This window comes from Crinia signifera, chromosome 12, assembly GCF_055691185.1.
Source record: "Crinia signifera chromosome 12, ASM5569118v1, whole genome shotgun sequence".
NCBI lineage: Eukaryota > Metazoa > Chordata > Amphibia > Anura > Myobatrachidae > Crinia > Crinia signifera.
The window spans coordinates 1,012,950-1,033,105 of NC_139228.1; the positions used below are offsets into that span (position 1 = coordinate 1,012,950).

A 20,156-nucleotide genomic window follows, 5' to 3' on the forward strand; every position below is an offset into this window, starting at 1 on the left:
CATACCCAGTGGTTTATGTGGCAGCAGGTTGGATGTACAGCTGTACTCACAGGTATGCATGTCACCAGCCGGGGACTATATTCTGGTATGAGGCAATCATAGAACACACCAGCATACTGTATGTCTGATATCACTGAACAGCCCAGTACATACCCAGTGGTTTATGTGGCAGCAGGTTGGATGTACAGCTGTACTCACAGGTATGCATGTCACCAGCCGGGGACTATATTCTGGTATGAGGCAATCATAGAACACACCAGCATACTGTATGTCTGATATCACTGAACAGCCCAGTACATACCCAGTGGTTTATGTGGCAGCAGGTTGGATGTACAGCTGTACTCACAGGTATGCATGTCACCAGCCGGGGACTATATTCTGGTATGAGGCAATCATAGAACACACCAGCATACTGTATGTCTGATATCACTGAACAGCCCAGTACATACAGTACCCAGTGGTTTATGTGGCAGCAGGTTGGATGTACAGCTGTACTCACAGGTATGCATGTCACCAGCCGGGGACTATATTCTGGTATGAGGCAATCATAGAACACACCAGCATACTGTATGTCTGATATCACTGAACAGCCCAGTACATACCCAGTGGTTTATGTGGCAGCAGGTTGGATGTACAGCTGTACTCACAGGTATGCATGTCACCAGCCGGGGACTATATTCTGGTATGATGCAATCATAGAACACACCAGCATACTGTATGTCTGATATCACTGAACAGCCCAGTACATACCCAGTGGTTTATGTGGCAGCAGGTTGGATGTACAGCTGTACTCACAGGTATGCATGTCACCAGCCGGGGACTATATTCTGGTATGATGCAATCATAGAACACACCAGCATACTGTATGTCTGATATCACTGAACAGCCCAGTACATACCCAGTGGTTTATGTGGCAGCAGGTTGGATGTACAGCTGTACTCACAGGTATGCATGTCACCAGCCGGGGACTATATTCTGGTATGATGCAATCATAGAACACACCAGCATACTGTATGTCTGATATCACTGAACAGCCCAGTACATACCCAGTGGTTTATGTGGCAGCAGGTTGGATGTACAGCTGTACTCACAGGTATGCATGTCACCGGCCGGGGACTATATTCTGGTATGATGCAATCATAGAACACACCAGCATACTGTATGTCTGATATCACTGAACAGACCAGTACATACAGTACCCAGTGGTTTATGTGGCAGCAGGTTGGATGTACAGCTGTACTCACAGGTATGCATGTCACCAGCCGGGGACTATATTCTGGTATGATGCAATCATAGAACACACCAGCATACTGTATGTCTGATATCACTGAACAGCCCAGTACATACCCAGTGGTTTATGTGGCAGCAGGTTGGATGTACAGCTGTACTCACAGGTATGCATGTCACCAGCCGGGGACTATATTCTGGTATGAGGCAATCAAAGAACACACCAGCATACTGTATGTCTGATATCACTGAACAGCCCAGTACATACCCAGTGGTTTATGTGGCAGCAGGTTGGATGTACAGCTGTACTCACAGGTATGCATGTCACCGGCCGGGGACTATATTCTGGTATGAGGCAATCATAGAACACACCAGCATACTGTATGTCTGATATCACTGAACAGCCCAGTACATACCCAGTGGTTTATGTGGCAGCAGGTTGGATGTACAGCTGTACTCACAGGTATGCATGTCACCAGCCGGGGACTATATTCTGGTATGAGGCAATCATAGAACACACCAGCATACTGTATGTCTGATATCACTGAACAGCCCAGTACATACCCAGTGGTTTATGTGGCAGCAGGTTGGATGTACAGCTGTTCTCACAGGTATGCATGTCACCAGCCGGGGACTATATTCTGGTATGATGCAATCATAGAACACACCAGCATACTGTATGTCTGATATCACTGAACAGCCCAGTACATACCCAGTGGTTTATGTGGCAGCAGGTTGGATGTACAGCTGTACTCACAGGTATGCATGTCACCAGCCGGGGACTATATTCTGGTATGATGCAATCATAGAACACACCAGCATACTGTATGTCTGATATCACTGAACAGCCCAGTACATACCCAGTGGTTTATGTGGCAGCAGGTTGGATGTACAGCTGTACTCACAGGTATGCATGTCACCAGCCGGGGACTATATTCTGGTATGATGCAATCATAGAACACACCAGCATACTGTATGTCTGATATCACTGAACAGCCCAGTACATACCCAGTGGTTTATGTGGCAGCAGGTTGGATGTACAGCTGTACTCACAGGTATGCATGTCACCGGCCGGGGACTATATTCTGGTATGATGCAATCATAGAACACACCAGCATACTGTATGTCTGATATCACTGAACAGCCCAGTACATACCCAGTGGTTTATGTGGCAGCAGGTTGGATGTACAGCTGTACTCACAGGTATGCATGTCACCAGCCGGGGACTATATTCTGGTATGAGGCAATCATAGAACACACCAGCATACTGTATGTCTGATATCACTGAACAGCCCAGTACATACCCAGTGGTTTATGTGGCAGCAGGTTGGATGTACAGCTGTACTCACAGGTATGCATGTCACCGGCCGGGGACTATATTCTGGTATGATGCAATCATAGAACACACCAGCATACTGTATGTCTGATATCACTGAACAGCCCAGTACATACCCAGTGGTTTATGTGGCAGCAGGTTGGATGTACAGCTGTTCTCACAGGTATGCATGTCACCGGCCGGGGACTATATTCTGGTATGATGCAATCATAGAACACACCAGCATACTGTATGTCTGATATCACTGAACAGCCCAGTACATACCCAGTGGTTTATGTGGCAGCAGGTTGGATGTACAGCTGTACTCACAGGTATGCATGTCACCAGCCGGGGACTATATTCTGGTATGATGCAATCATAGAACACACCAGCATACTGTATGTCTGATATCACTGAACAGCCCAGTACATACCCAGTGGTTTATGTGGCAGCAGGTTGGATGTACAGCTGTACTCACAGGTATGCATGTCACCGGCCGGGGACTATATTCTGGTATGATGCAATCATAGAACACACCAGCATACTGTATGTCTGATATCACTGAACAGCCCAGTACATACCCAGTGGTTTATGTGGCAGCAGGTTGGATGTACAGCTGTACTCACAGGTATGCATGTCACCGGCCGGGGACTATATTCTGGTATGATGCAATCATAGAACACACCAGCATACTGTATGTCTGATATCACTGAACAGCCCAGTACATACCCAGTGGTTTATGTGGCAGCAGGTTGGATGTACAGCTGTTCTCACAGGTATGCATGTCACCGGCCGGGGACTATATTCTGGTATGATGCAATCATAGAACACACCAGCATACTGTATGTCTGATATCACTGAACAGCCCAGTACATACCCAGTGGTTTATGTGGCAGCAGGTTGGATGTACAGCTGTACTCACAGGTATGCATGTCACCAGCCGGGGACTATATTCTGGTATGAGGCAATCATAGAACACACCAGCATACTGTATGTCTGATATCACTGAACAGCCCAGTACATACCCAGTGGTTTATGTGGCAGCAGGTTGGATGTACAGCTGTACTCACAGGTATGCATGTCACCGGCCGGGGACTATATTCTGGTATGATGCAATCATAGAACACACCAGCATACTGTATGTCTGATATCACTGAACAGCCCAGTACATACCCAGTGGTTTATGTGGCAGCAGGTTGGATGTACAGCTGTACTCACAGGTATGCATGTCACCGGCCGGGGACTATATTCTGGTATGAGGCAATCATAGAACACACCAGCATACTGTATGTCTGATATCACTGAACAGCCCAGTACATACCCAGTGGTTTATGTGGCAGCAGGTTGGATGTACAGCTGTACTCACAGGTATGCATGTCACCAGCCGGGGACTATATTCTGGTATGATGCAATCATAGAACACACCAGCATACTGTATGTCTGATATCACTGAACAGCCCAGTACATACCCAGTGGTTTATGTGGCAGCAGGTTGGATGTACAGCTGTACTCACAGGTATGCATGTCACCAGCCGGGGACTATATTCTGGTATGATGCAATCATAGAACACACCAGCATACTGTATGTCTGATATCACTGAACAGCCCAGTACATACCCAGTGGTTTATGTGGCAGCAGGTTGGATGTACAGCTGTACTCACAGGTATGCATGTCACCGGCCGGGGACTATATTCTGGTATGATGCAATCATAGAACACACCAGCATACTGTATGTCTGATATCACTGAACAGCCCAGTACATACCCAGTGGTTTATGTGGCAGCAGGTTGGATGTACAGCTGTACTCACAGGTATGCATGTCACCGGCCGGGGACTATATTCTGGTATGAGGCAATCATAGAACACACCAGCATACTGTATGTCTGATATCACTGAACAGCCCAGTACATACAGTACCCAGTGGTTTATGTGGCAGCAGGTTGGATGTACAGCTGTACTCACAGGTATGCATGTCACCAGCCGGGGACTATATTCTGGTATGAGGCAATCATAGAACACACCAGCATACTGTATGTCTGATATCACTGAACAGCCCAGTACATACCCAGTGGTTTATGTGGCAGCAGGTTGGATGTACAGCTGTACTCACAGGTATGCATGTCACCAGCCGGGGACTATATTCTGGTATGAGGCAATCATAGAACACACCAGCATACTGTATGTCTGATATCACTGAACAGCCCAGTACATACAGTACCCAGTGGTTTATGTGGCAGCAGGTTGGATGTACAGCTGTACTCACAGGTATGCATGTCACCGGCCGGGGACTATATTCTGGTATGATGCAATCATAGAACACACCAGCATACTGTATGTCTGATATCACTGAACAGCCCAGTACATACCCAGTGGTTTATGTGGCAGCAGGTTGGATGTACAGCTGTACTCACAGGTATGCATGTCACCGGCCGGGGACTATATTCTGGTATGATGCAATCATAGAACACACCAGCATACTGTATGTCTGATATCACTGAACAGCCCAGTACATACCCAGTGGTTTATGTGGCAGCAGGTTGGATGTACAGCTGTACTCACAGGTATGCATGTCACCAGCCGGGGACTATATTCTGGTATGAGGCAATCATAGAACAACGCTCTGGATGCAGGATATCGCTGGGATTCTGGAATTCGTGTGGAACAGTTGGTCACCATCAAGTTGTTAGAAAGTCATTCGGTCGACATGCATGAAGGTCAACATGAGTCTAGGTCGACATGGGTTAGGTCGACAGTCAAAAGGTCGACATGGGGTTTTTCACTCGTTTTTTTGCCCCGAATGTTGACACAGTCCACATGGACACAGGTTAAAGTGCACCGCGTCCCCTCACACGGCTCGCTGCACTCTTCATGCTTCGGGCTCGGTGCCTTGCTATACTCGACCCACTATTTTATTCTCCCACCATGCCTTAGTGGATGGTGAGGCATGAAATACAACCTGTCGGCACATGTCGGCTCAAATAATAGTGAAAAATCCCATGTCGACCTTTTGACTGTCAACCTAACCCATGTGGACCTAATGACCCTGTCGACCTAAACCATGTCGACCTAGACTCATGTCGACCTTCCCGCATGTCGACCTAATAACTGTCTTATAACTTGCTGGTGACCCAATGACGGTGTCCCACCCTGGTGAAACGGAAGAAAGAAAAAAAGAAAAAAGCACTCTCTCTCTCTCTCTCTCTCTCTCTCTCTCTCTCTTTTTGTAGGGCACAATTTTAGATTTTTGCTGTTTTTATTTTAAAACTAAACTTTTAATTAAAAGTAAATATTTTATTAAATTGATGTAGCCAACTGACAAGACATTAACACACTGCAGTCAGACACTAGGAACCACACAGCGGTAATCCACCGGTATTTACCATAACCTGGGACAGCGAATCCAGCCTTTCTGCAGGATCTCACTTCCCGTCACCTATGGACGTCATCACAACGACTACTCCTATACCTTTTAAAGCTCAGGAAACTCGAGTTCATCAACCCTGAAGAAGTCGTGCAGCGACGAAACGCGTTGGGTCTCGACTCACCTGTTATCTATGTACCAGAAATGTACAAACTATGCTGTAAACTGTGTCTGACATTGACCATAACATTTATTTTTTAATAAAACTATTTTACAAACTGCAAAAATCCTGTACCTCACTGTTGCACCAATACACCAAGGTGGAGGTTTCTTTAATTAGCGCTCTCTATATCTCTTTTTCGTGCACATATCCATTGATACTGTCCTCCACTAACAGGGAGGTCTTATAGAAGAGCTGCTCATTCTAGCGCAAACGAAAGTCTTTCTTTGTTTTATACACATAAATACATATACGCCAAAAAAAAGCCCATTTATCAAATGACTCGGATTTCAATAATTATTTGGGGCTGTGTAATCTGCGAACAGCGAGTAAGTGAAGTATCATAACCAATGTTGCACGCGCGGTAGGATAAATACAATTTGTCTGATACACTGTACATTTTGCCTGCACTCATGATCCGTGCCCAGGAATCGGAGTGATACAGAAAATGATTGTCCTGGACACAATAGAGAAGATACAGTATTACGTATGAAATATGGAAAACATCCCGTTACCCTGATAGTATTACGTATGAAATATGGAAAACATCCCGTTACCCTGATCTCTGCTGGAGGCAGAAGAATACACAGGGGAATAAAATAATAATAATGCCTAAAAATCTTTGTGTGTAGAATCCACTCTGGAGCTTGTAATACCTTATGTTAATACAGTCACAAGATGGTGCCATGCATCTGTAGAAGTATAGGCGGCCATCCAAATTAGGGAATGAAGCCCCCTCCTAACGGATCCAACATCGATAGACATTAGCACTCTCCTGGCTTTAACAGTAACTGTTCTCGCACCTTACACATCTTCACTTTCCTCTCCTACTGTGAAATGACGGTGACAACGTCTCTTTACTGCATGAACATCATTATGGAACCCAACCTGTTAGCAATGCCTCATACAGTAATCACCAACGGTATCATCGATGGTTAACCCACTGATGGACATCACCACCCAAGTTCCGGGACATGTGGTCTGTGCCGCCTGTGTCAGGGGCATATGAAGATTGCATATTTTTATGGAGAGGAAAAGAGAAGGAAAAATGAAGTCACCGGAAGACCCAGGCCCAGCAATGAAACAGGGTCTGGCCAGGGTAGCTGGCCGGGCCACCCAAGCCGCCTTTGCTCCCCCAGTTGACCTCCAGACTCTCCAACCTTCCATCAGATATAAAACATTCAGTTCTTATCCTTCCTACGTAATGTATGATTGGCGTCACCTGTAATGAATTAGTTAATTGATAAAAAATGTGTTTCACCACAGGTGGCTGAAATCATACATTAAGAGGGAATCCCTGGAGCAGAGCAGTGTGTACCTCAGGGGTGGCCAAACCGGTCCTCAAGAGCTACCAACAGTTCCTGATTTCCATACCACTTGTGGATCTGCAGAATGTTTGACAATGTGACTGTTAGTAATGACTGCACCTGTGCCCCAGCTAGGTAGTAGGGAAATATGAACTGTTAGTACATCTCAAAAAATGGTTAGACTAGCCTAAGTGTACCTGATGGAAATGGACCACCTTGGAGGTTCCGCCACTCAGCTGCAGACACCTTTCTCTAATACTTAGTCCATGCCGGTACAGCGACCTTGAGACTGCACATGGACATTCGATGTTAGTTTCAACTAGGGATTGCCATCGATGGTTGCCATTGATGGCTAACTTTAATGGTATGAAACCATTGCCAAATGAAACAAAGATGGAACATAGATGGTTTTGCTTAATGATGGTCAATCAGAGTTGGGGGCAGGACTTTCTGGGTCATATTGGGGGTGTAGCTATGTCCAATGTCAAGGCTCCAGGGACAAAAAAAAACAAATGTTGCAGGGCTTTATGCCATCAATGGAGGAGAGTAGAAGATAGAATTTTTTGACAATATTTGGTGCGCGATTAAATACACAGTGCAGCTGAACAGTACACCAAAAAGGCACACATCCAATGGGTTGCCTCAGAATACTAGACAGACAGAACAAAGTGGCGAATAGTAATTAGCGCTCTGTGTATAACCAACAGACAAAAAAGAAACAAATGGGGTGTTTTTATATCACCGTTTTTTGATACATTTCTTTGTAAAATATCCACGGTCAAGGTAACCTGTAACAATATACACCCCTCCACACGGATAATGTGACAAGGGTGACAAACAGAATACACTGATAGTGCAGGTTAACCTTGATTTAAAAAAGATTTTAATACAGATTCACACTTACAATCTGCAGACAATAAAACAGCATGGGTGGTATTCCACAGGGGCAAAAACAGCACGGCCAGATGAATAGGTGCAGGTCCAAATCTGTCCAATAAGTCTCCCGTCCGGAACAGGGGCTCAGCGGTACTCGGTACTCTGCGACGACCAGTGGCTGTCTTTATCCTCCAGGGAACCTCCCGATGCTAATACACTCAACGCGTTTCAGATCAGTCCTTCCTCAGGAGTGTAGTTTTAGGAGGGGGATGAAGCCCTCTTAAATAGTCCCGTAATTATCAATGTCCAGGTGTGCATCAGCCACTACATGGGCTGTGCTGTCATATCCGGCGGAAGCAAGATGGCCGTGCGTGTCACGGTCTGTAGTGTATGGAACGCGGAAGTACATTCTTCCGTGCGCTTCACTTAAGCTTACGCTGCCAGTTGTATTTCTAGATGTTGTATGTATTAATGCTACCGCCATCTTGCTTTCGCTTCTGGGCACTTTAACATAGTTAATACATTTTCAACAAAACAAATTCCTCCAGCGATTCTAAGTATAAAAAGAAAAAAATGTCAGTGCATATAAAACTTTACAGACTTTATAAAACGTAAATTAAAAAGAAAGTGTGAATATAACAAGATGTAAGCGACCATGTTTTAGGTCAAGAACGGTTTGAGTTCGAACTCACCGTTGAGTCCCTGTGGAACCAGGGTCCCCAAACGGTGAATCCACCTCATTTCTGTACTTGAAAGTCGGTTTTCCATGTCATTAGACCTCCAATTTGGGGAGATCTGATCGATCCCACAAAAATTGGATATCCTACAAGGATTACAAGCATGAACATTTTTAAAATGGGCAGACACAGTGTGTGTCATCAAACCTTTTTTGATATTATACACATGTTCTGCAAGTCGGGCTTTCATCTGTCTGGATGTCTTCCCCACATATGTCAGCCCACACTCACATTGCAGAACATATATAACTCCTTTAGTGTGGCAGGTAATAAAGTTTTGGATTTTATAGGTTTTTCCCCCAATGGTGAAGTCTATTTTCTTTTTAACATCAGATTTCACTGTTTTGCACATTAAACATGTGCCACAGCGATGAAAACCATTGGTTCTTGTGCTTTTTCGAATCGCTGTTTCAGATGAGCTCTTCACTAGATGATTACTGGATCTTTATGGAGTAACTTCCATTTGGACTTAAAAATCCTTTCAATGTCTTTGTGTTTGCAGTTATATTGGCTAATAAATGCAAATTTATATCTGTCGTCATCTTTTTTATTTTGTTCTGCACTTTTTTCTTTCAATAATTCAGATCTGGTTATTGTATCAATTCGAGATCTAGAATTTTGTAATGCTTTTTCACAATACCCCTTTGATGTCAAACGTTTGTGTATCACAGATGGCCTTATCTGTACAATTATGTTTAATTCTGGCAAACTGCCCAAAAGCTATAGCATTAAGCCAATTTCTGTGATGTTCACTCTCTATGTTAATAAAACTATTAGAGTCCGTTGGCTTACGGTAGGTCTTAGTTTTTATTTGACTTTCTTCAATGTATATGACCAAATCTAAAAAGGATATTGATACAGTGCTCCAAACAAAACTTAAATTAATACAAAAAGTGTTGTCATTCAAGAGGTTACTGAAAGCACTAAGGTCTGATACATCCCCACACCAAATGAAAAGAATATCGTCGATGAAACGGTGCCAGGACACCAGACCCTCCCCCAGCATGCCTCCCGGCCAGATGTTACGCTCCTCCCAAAAGTCCATGAATAAATTTGCATAACTGGGGGCGAATCTGGTGCCCATCGCTGTCCCAACGCACTGCAAATAATAACTCCCCTCGTGAAAAAAATATTTGTAAGGATAAATGTAATACTTTCCAGGATGAATTCTTTTAATGGTTCACCCAAATTACTTTTCTTTAGGAAGAAAGATACAGCTTCCAGGCCTCTTTCATTAGTAATAATGGTGTACAAGGTACTGACATCGGCCGTACCTAATACATAGTTTGTTTGCCAGTTTATGGTGGAAATCTTTCTCAGTACATCCGCCGTATCTTTCAAGTAAGCCTTAGTTTGGCATACCAGCGGTTGTAGAAAGTAATCCACAAATGCCGATAGGTTACTTGGGTACTTCTGTAGTTTCACGGCGCCGGAAGTAACAGAAACTTGGCAGCCTGCCAGAGGCTCGCGTGCCGCTCTAGCTAAAGTGTTATAGTGTAACGTGATGTAGCGTAGTGCTGCGCGTGCCACTCTAGTTGAAATGTAATGAAGTGTAAAAAGGAGACAAACAGGGCTAAACGGGGCTTATAAATCGCACACCCCGGCACACCGCTACCACAGGGGGTGGCCCGAATGTAGACGCTAACTTATATTGCGCTTTTAGCGTCTCAATTCACGCTCCCGGCACTTCGGCTTACATAGTCAGTCAGAGAGCTATGCAGTTTGCGTAGTCAGTCAGTCAGCAGTAGCCCTGTATGAGACACTGAGGTGAATGTGTTCCTGAATCAGCCTCACTATCCACGCCCACCCAAAGCATGGCGAGCGCAGCGGTACGCGTCCTACGAACTTTTCATACCCCCACTATCCACGTCGGCGTGGAGTTGAGAATAGAAAGTGTGGCGAGCGCAGCGAGCCACCGAGCCCGAAGCGTGGCGAGCGGACGCTGACACCTGTGAAGCCCGCGAGGGGATGCGGGACGCTTCGGGCTCAGTGGCTCGCTGCGCTCGCCACACTTTCTATTCTCGACTCCACGCCGACGTGGATAGTGGGGGTATGAAAAGGTCGTAGGACGCGTACCGCTGCCCCTCGCGGGGCTCGCCACGCTTCGGGTGGGCGTGGATAGTGGGATTTACACGGTCCACAGCTGTGGCGTCCACTAGTGGCACTGAGGGTGGGTTTCAATAGTGTTCCCCTAGGGCCACCTAAATTTAGATGCTTTTGTGTCTAAATTTAGATGTACCCCTTCACCTAAGTAAATCCAGACGCATTTGCATCTGGGTTTACAAGCCCCATCACCTTTGCGGCTTGCAAGGCGCCTGTATTCTAACGCTTTAGCGTCTGAATCCAGGCTTTCCGGCTTCTTAGCGGCTATCTATGCAGTTGCGTCTGAATCTCGCGTACAGTTTAGAAGCCCCGGCATCGCTGTGCCGGGGTATCCACTTTAACATACCCCCGTTGTCAGCGGTGCCCAGGCGCTGCCTATTTCACTGTGGAACTACAAGTGCCACAGTGACATTGACCTGTCAGCGCCTGGGCAGCGCTGCTGCTGGCCGGCCGCTACGCTGTTTACGTACAGCTAGAGCGGCACAAGCTCAGTCAGACAGAGCTAGAGCGGCATGCGCACAGTGAAACAGAGCCTCTGGCAGGCTGCCAAGTTTCTGTTACAGACTGTGCGCGCGGTGGCGCCGTGAAACTACAGAAGTACCGTTACTTGTAATACTATTACACCCAAAAATAATCGGGCATCCTGGGGGATGGAGGGGGTCTTTGTGGGCCTTTGGAAGCACATATATGCATGGCGTTGAAGGATTTTTTATATTAAGGAATTCATGTTCTTTTTCAGTTATTAAGTTATTTGTTAAAGCCCTATTAGTTAAATCCAATAATGATTTTTTTATCCTTTTGGATGAATCTACTTTAAGTTTTTTATATGTACCATTTGCAGTGAGCTGTTTATTAATTTCATTAAGATACAGTTCTCTGGTCATGAGCACCACCCTTGTTGGCGGGCTTTATGACCAGAGAAGTGTCATCCTTTAAGGTTTTCAGCGCGTGAAATTCCTTTTTACTCAGATTTAGTTTCTTTTTATTTTGTTTTTCTATGATTTATTGTATCTCCTCGCAGACCACCTTGTTAAAACATTCAAGAAAAGGACCTTTACAATGGGTCGGATTGAATGTTGAAGGGGGCTTAAATTTTGCCCTTTCTGTTAGAATGGTCTCTACTGGATTTTGTTCTTCTGTTTTAGCAAAAAAACTTTTTAGGGCTAACTTACGGACATATTTAAAACTTTATAACCTGCCACACTAAAGGAGTTATATATGTTCTGCAATGTGAGTGTGGGCTGACATATGTGGGGAAGACATCCAGACAGATGAAAGCCCGACTTGCAGAACATGTGTATAATATCAAAAAAGGTTTGATGACACACACTGTGTCTGCCCATCTTAAAAATGTTCATGCTTGTAATCCTTGTAGGATATCCAATTTTTGTGGGATCGATCAGATCTCCCCAAATTGGAGGTCTAATGACATGGAAAACCGACTTTCAAGGACGGAAATGAGGTGGATTCACCGTTTGGGGACCCTGGTTCCACAGGGACTCAACGGTGAGTTCGAACTAAAACCGTTCTTGACCACCTACCAAATGGTATTGGGGACTAGGGGATCAGAGTTCAGGAGACAGAGCAATCTGCCAATAAGAATATAAAACTACATACCAGGTGTGTGGAGCTGGAGCAGTAACCAGCTGCTGGAAGGCTGATATCTCTGGTTCTGGGAACAGTAGAGGCAAGCTACTAGTGTCCATCAAAGGGGGAGAGTCCCAGCTTTTGGAATATACCCTCAGAAAATCTCTTAGTCCGACAGAACCTGAAATATCTGACTGGGAAGAGCAATTAACAGGCATGGATGGGGACCTTCTCCGGTTCCCAAGGGCTGATTTTTAAATTATTGTACCCATGGAAAGAGGGGACCCTCAGCTTTCATCCTAGGACTCCTGGGGGGGGGGGTTCTGGGTACTCAGAACCCCCCCCCCCCCCCCTGCATGCGCCACTGACAGCCGTGGGAAACTTTTTATGCAAGTTCCCCTGGCCAAAGCATTCATACCTGTGGCTGGTCAACCAGGGCAGAGACCCTGGAGGAGTGGGGACCTCCCCAACAAAATGTGCCCCCCTCCAAAATTTACCCCTGCCCAGGATGAAACCCAGGGTTGTCCCCGGTGCCCCTGGGGTAGTGGGCACCTGGGCTAATAAATGGTTAAGATTAGATTAAACTATTGGGTAATGTTGTGGAACTACAAGTCCCAGCAAGCCTGCACCGCATGCAGAGACTTGGAGAACCACAAGTTCCAACATGGGACAGGAGATGCTGGGTCTTGTAGTTCCACATGACAAATAGTGAAATAAAACACACACGCACACAGGAACAGCATAGCTTTATTACATACTACATGCAGTCACACATACATTACATTTTTTTTTTTTTAAATGCGATAAGGTGCGATTTCAGAACCTTACTAAAAATCGCATCCTATTAAATGTCACCCACAGGGCCTAGCACTGGTGCTTACGGGTCCTGTCATGTAGGGCTCTCTCGTTAAGGTGCCTATTTACTAGTAAATCCCAGATATTTTAATTAGAAATGACAATATCCCTGACATGTACCAAATGTAATGTGCAGGGAAAACAACATCGATGACCGTAGAAACTACTATAAAACATACCAAAGCTATACAGACAATATAGACACATATATCAGATTATATTTGCAGCTAATTCCTTGAAAACATCAGGTTTTGAGGGTTAGCTGCAAGTTTTAAGTCCCTCCCGAATTTAAGACGGAGGGACCCTGCTGATGTCTCTCCTGCCCAGCTCGAAGCCACTTCCCCCTTAGGTTAGCCTGTGGGGCAGTGGGGTAAGCCAGGGGTCAGCGCAGAACGCTTCCATCCATCTAAGCAGATTGAGCCCCTGAAGGAGGATGCTTTTGGATGAAGCAGATTGCATATTGCAATGCTATCCTGGGCAGTAGATCCCCCCCGATCCCATTACATATGTGATCCTTTCATAAATGACCCTATAAAGAGGTTTCCTTAGCAGCTAAACGACACTCAGAAATAGTCCTAAAATATTACTTCACCGCAGAAATACAGTACCCTGCAGCATTATGTAATACCCTTTCATATCTATATATGTATATGTGAACAGGAAAGGTACAAAAGGTTTTAAAACTGTGTAAGAGTGTTATAAATATAAAAAATATGTAGTTATTGAGTAATAACCTTGGACTTTATAGAAGTACTGTATATATGCATATATAGGAAGAGACTGCACATGTATTAGCTTCCTCACAGAGGAAATACAGCAAGGGTTAATATAACCCAAATGGGTTCAACTAATCTAAAAGGACTATATATTTGTCAATAAACAGACATGTATATCAGAAATAGTTTATCTAATAAAGTAGCGACCGAGTATAAGGGAACATCCCTTCCTACTGTAACATATGGATAATTCCAATTATTATGCCCTATGGCAGATCTTGGCGGACTGCACCATTATTGCTGCATGTGGGGGAGAGACTTGGAATTGATTCTTTCGTTTATTGCCCACATATAGGGTTAAATAAAGTTGGGGTGCGCGAGGGGCAGGGAATGAGGAGCCCGCTCAAACGGAGGATATAAAAGGGGGAGAGGTAGAGCAGAGTGACGCAGTTGTTACCTCAGGCTTAAAGTATATCAGAGCCGCGCAGCATCGCAGGGGTGGACAGCACAGCTGAGGGAGTGAGAGACATTCTTACCCGTGGCTGACAGCGGGGCAGTACAGTATCTCTCCTGTCCTGGATGATGGCCAGCAGCCGGCTCAGTCGTATGTACAAAGCTTCTGGGCGGGGAGGTCCCGATCAAGGTGTCACAGAAAGAGGAGGCATCAGAGGCGGAGCCGATAATTGTAAAGTAACAGAGGGGGTGGTGAGTGGCTGTGTAGTGAGCAACATAGGGAACACCCCTCATATCTCACACCCCCCACTCCTAGCCATATAAGGGGAGGTCATCAAGGACTGAGTGATTAACCATAAAAATACATCAGATCAGAGCAGCTACGAGAGAGAGAGAGAAATAAGACTGTCCCATTCCATGACCTAATTGGTTCATCACAGTATTTACTTACAGCTTTTATTGTGAAAAGCCCGAGTTAGGACAGAAAGCTGACCAAATTGTCAAGGAGTTTTTGCTGACACCAGCTGGCTGCATAAAATATAGCTTGTAGCTGTCGGTGGTATAGATCAGAGGTGACCAGCCACTTGCATTCTCCCCGTACTACAGTGATTTACAGTCATTGAGAAGGAGGCAGGGGCGGAACTACTGCCGGTGCAGACGGTGCAGTGCACCGGGGCCCAAGTAGTTCATGGGGCCCGTGCCGCCTGCACCGCTTGCTGTCAAATCAATATTTTTTTTTACTTAAAGTTTGACAGCATGGGTGCGGGGGCTCGCAGGGGAAACGTGGCGGCGGACGGATAGAATGTGTGGGCAGAGGAGGTGTGACGGATCGGATCTCTGTTGTGGATCTGATCCGCAGCACCAAGCCCGTTGACAGGGATTGGGATGCTCGTTTCCTAGCATCAGCTGGCGCCAGCAGCAGCGTGAACTCACAAAGGGCTCCCTTCCTCTGACATGTAACAGCGGGGATCGGGGGGCTCACTGCACAGCAATCCGCAGCAGCTCCGGATCCCCGGGGGCACCCACATCAGCAATCCGCGGCAGCAGCTCCGGATCCCCGGGGGCACCCACATCAGCAATCCACAGCAACAGATCCCATGCCAGGTGCACCCACAACAGCGTCTGAGGCTGATTGCCGCAGATGCTGACATGGGTGCGCACGGGGATCTGGAGCTGCTGACGCGGATTGTTGATGAGGGTGCGCCCGGGGATCAGGAGCAGCTGCCGCGGATTGATGATGTGGGTGCGCCCGGGGATCCGGAGCTGCTGCGGATTGATGATGTGGGTGCGCCCGGGGATCAGGAGCAGCTGCCGCGGATTGATGATGTGGGTGCGCCCGGGGATCAGGAGAAGCTGCCGCGGATTGATGATGTGGGTGCGCCCGGGGATCTGGAGCTGCTGCCGCGGATTGTTGATGAGGGTGCGCCCGGGGATCAGGAGCAGCTGCCGCGGATTGATGATGTGGGTGCGCCCGGGGATCCGGAGCTGCCGCGGATTGATGATGTGGGTGCGCCCGGGGATCTGGAGCTGCTGCCGCGGATTGCTGATGAGGGTGCGCCCGGGGATCAGGAGAAGCTGCCGCGGATTGCTGATGTGGGTGCGCCCGGGGATCTGGAGCTGCTGCCGCGGATTGCTGATGTGGGTGCGCCCGGGAATCTGGAGCTGCTGCGGATTGCCGTGCAGAGAGACCGCTGTTACATGTCAGAGGAAGGGAGCCCGAGCCCCTGTGTGTCTTCACACTGCTGGTGGGCGGGCATATGCTGGCTCTGTGGTCCCTTCCTGCATCCTCCCTGCTCCTCCAGCTGCGGGGTTCAGGTTCCGTATCCTCTTCACTCCCCCTGCCTGGCTGCCTGTAATCACTCTGGGTACTGGTCTGGAGCTGCTTCTGATGACGTGTAGTGTACTGTCAGTGAAAACACCTTGACATGGTCTGCCACCTGGTGCTATCTGTAAGTATGTATATATAAAGTATATAAAGGGAGGGGGGGGGGGCAGACATTTTAAATAGAGGACATGGGGGCTGTTACTATTAATAATACTATGGGGAGGGGGTGTTGATTATATTATACTACAGGGAGGGGACCAGGGCCTGATAAACCATTAGGATGATCAGGCTGCAGCCTAGAGTGCTGGGTCCTTGGGGGGGGGGGGGGGGCTGGCTCTGTGTGGTGTACTCTCAGCTCTTTGGCTGCTGAGGGGCTCAAGCCAGCACCAATAGACATTTGAAAAATGGCTCCTGCCCACCAGCCTATCAGAGCTCACGGACTGGAAGCCGCAGTTAGCGGACCTCTGCCGGACTGTCAGCTCTACCCTGTGCCATATTTCAAATGACCATCAGCGATTGTATGAGCCGCTCAGCAGCATAGGAGCTGAGCACACACCACACAGGTGAGCTCTCTCCTCCCATCTTATATGGCACTAATGTGAGCAATGTTTAAGGGGAACTACTGGGGGGAATTATGTGTAAACATTACTGGGGGCATAATATGTAATGGGAATTACATGTGTGGCATACTGTGTAATGGACATTATGGTGTGTGGCATAATGTAATGGGCATTACGGTGTGTGGCATAATGTTAATAGGCAATACAGTGTGCAGCAATGTTTAATGGGCGTTACAGTGTGTTGCAATGTGTAATGGGCATGATGGTGTACAGGAAAATGTGTAATGGCCACTACAGCGTGCAGCATAATGTGTAATGGCCACTACAGCGTGCAGCATAATTTGTAATGGCCACTACAGTGTGCAGCATAATGTGTAATGGGTTCTGCAGTGGGGGGGCCCGAAGCATATTTTTGCACCTGGGCCCACAACTGGCTAGTTCCGCCTCTGGAAGGAGGATCACAGATAAAGTCAGTCAGCCTGGCAGAGCAGAGGTCAGCTCAGTGTGACATTAATTGTTATTAGGCTGTGCACAGAGACTCATATTAACCGCCACGGACCTAGTGTGCTCCGTGCGTAGTGAAGATAACAGGTGAATTACGGCTGCATCTGCACAGAATAGGGAACAGCCATCTGTTGAAAGCCAAGTGCAGAAGTGTGTAAAACCAGCATTTACTATATACATTGGGGTGCTCATAGACTGTAATAATATATATGGCACTGGTCACAGCATATACAGTGTTTACCCTGCAGCGTTTGAGTACAGATAGTGAGGAGGGTTGTATTCCCTTTTGAACAAACCTTTCGGACTGTTGGAGGGGTTATACTGGGATAGCCAGTGCTGCTGAGCAGAGTTCAAGCACAGACTTATCATTGCAGTAACTAACAGACAATATTAAACCAGCAAGAATATAGGGACTCATTAAAGAAGATAGTATATATATAAAAGCAGCTGGAAGGGACAGGGCTAATTCTAAACAAGGGAATAAAGAGACAGACTCAAAATGGAAGTAATGTAAGTAAATGGAAGGTGCTTGGCATTCCCATCATCTCTTCATTTCACTGCACGTGCGTATCCAGCCCACCAACAACAGATTGCAGTATCGTATATAGCCTATTAACTGGAACATTTATCGGTCAAGATATTGGACTAAGTGAAAGACAGCAGTCTCTTACTATCTTCAGTCAGCATCCTAGTGGATACAATATAAAATTCTATTGTGGATACTGTTTCGTTTCATCCAAGGATTACAAATACTGTACATTGTTTCAATTTCCTATTACAGTGATTACAAAATATCACCTGGGAATACCTCCAGAGGAGACTTTGAGGTTTATGTCTTCTTTGAAATACTGAACCTGACTATTAAATCCAAAAGGAGTAAAAGTGTTCATTATTGTTTAGGTTTAGCAGTTGGATACAGGGAGTATCCTCTAAACGATCACCTTACTGCTAATTTATACTATATGGGTCCATTATCCTGTGTTCATGGTTAATGTAATATGTGTGTAAATCTTTGAAGAATGTATAATCTATTCTAAAGTTTAAATTCCTATGTGATAGGTAATGTTAATATGTTGTTACTAAGATATATATATCCAATAAGTTACAACTAGAAAATGTGTAAACGAATCTAATTTGAAAGAGGATTCGGGGTTACTTCGACTATTCAAGTTCTGGTTAAATAAAACTGAAGTTGTCACTTTCATAACTGTGTAATGAAGATTTACCTGTGTCCAAAGACACTAACTTTTCCTTGGACCCTGGAAAACATACAAGGGCGTTTCCCCAAGCTCGCCCTATTGAGCTAGATATTTACATATAAAGTCTAGCTGTATTACATCAAAGTTTGGGGTGGAGGCACATATTCTAACTTCTGTGCATACGGCACTAAGACAGCGTTACATTCATATTGTTCCACAAGGTGGTGCTATAGCAATTACCACAGGTTCCATATACAGGCGCTGCTCGTAACTGAAGCCTAAAATGCAACATTCCAGGATTAGGAGCATCTATGTTAGAACCAACAACACCCAAGGGACAATACATTTCTCTACGTGTCATTAAAGTACAGTCAACTGTGATGTGAATACATTGTACAAAGAGGATCACTGCTGCAAATTTATCATTAAAAGCTTGTTGGATACACATTTACTGGTTCTCTTCATTGTAAGATAATGAGGAGAAAGAAATGTCTTTGTACATCACTGATTAGCCCTGAAGTTGGTGGGGTGCTAGAAATCTCAGCCACAAACTGCCGACCTACTGGTAAGCCCTGAAGTTGGTGGGGTGCTAGAAATCTCAGCCACAAACTGCCGACCTACTGGTAAAGCCCTGAAGTTGGTGGGGTGCTAGAAATCTCAGCCACAAACTGCCAACCTACTGATTAGCCCTGAAGTTGGTGGGGTGCTAGAAATCTCAGCCACAAACTGACGATCTACTGGTAAGCCCTGAAGTTGGTGGGGTGCTAGAAATCTCAGCCACAAACTGACGATCTACTGGTAAGCCCTGAAGTTGGTGGGGTGCTAGAAATCTCAGCCACAAACTGACGATCTACTGGTAAGCCCTGAAGTTGGTGGGGTGCTAGAAATCTCAGCCACAAACTGACGACCTACTGATTAGCCCTGAAGTTGGTGGGACGCTAGATATCTCAGCCACAAACTGCCGACCTACTGATTAGCCCTGAAGTTGGTGGGGTGCTAGAAATCTCGGCCACAAACTGCCGACCTACTGGTAAGCCCTGAAGTTGGTGGGGTGCTAGAAATCTCAGCCACAAACTGCCGACCTACTGGTAAGCCCTGAAGTTGGTGGGGTGCTAGAAATCTCCGCCACAAACTGCCGACCTACTGGTAAGCCCTGAAGTTGGTGGGGTGCTAGAAATCTCAGCCACAAACTGCCGACCTACTGGTAAGCCCTGAAGTTGGTGGGGTGCTAGAAATCTCAGCCACAAACTGACGATCTACTGGTAAGCCCTGAAGTTGGTGGGACGCTAGATATCTCAGCCACAAACTGC

At 46.2% G+C, this 20,156-nt stretch overlaps 2 protein-coding genes across 37 annotated transcripts in view; one reads left to right on the forward strand and one right to left on the reverse strand.

The window, feature by feature from the left end:
- LOC146049607 (immunoglobulin superfamily member 11-like) overlaps nt 1-20,156 on the reverse strand; it is a 571,199-nt gene that overhangs the window by 173,239 nt on the left and 377,804 nt on the right. For 2 of the 36 annotated variants that reach the window (XR_014466153.1, XR_014466148.1), the window contains 2 exons: nt 12,765-12,924; nt 8,292-8,860 (listed from right to left, as the gene is read on the reverse strand). The exons of 26 other annotated variants lie outside the window; for them this stretch is intronic. The gene's annotated coding sequence lies outside the window, so the exon portion shown is untranslated. Of the gene's footprint in view, nt 1-8,291; nt 8,861-12,764; nt 12,929-14,841; nt 19,435-20,156 lie in introns of those variants that run through there. 8 more of the 36 variants (XR_014466152.1, XR_014466147.1, XM_083166138.1 and 5 more) reach the window with 6 other exon arrangements.
- Nucleotides 16,067-20,156, forward strand: part of LOC146049602 (uncharacterized) — a 37,510-nt gene continuing 33,420 nt past the window's right edge. The window contains exon 1 of the mRNA XM_083166120.1: nt 16,067-16,707. The gene's annotated coding sequence lies outside the window, so the exon portion shown is untranslated. The remainder of the gene's footprint in view (nt 16,708-20,156) is intronic.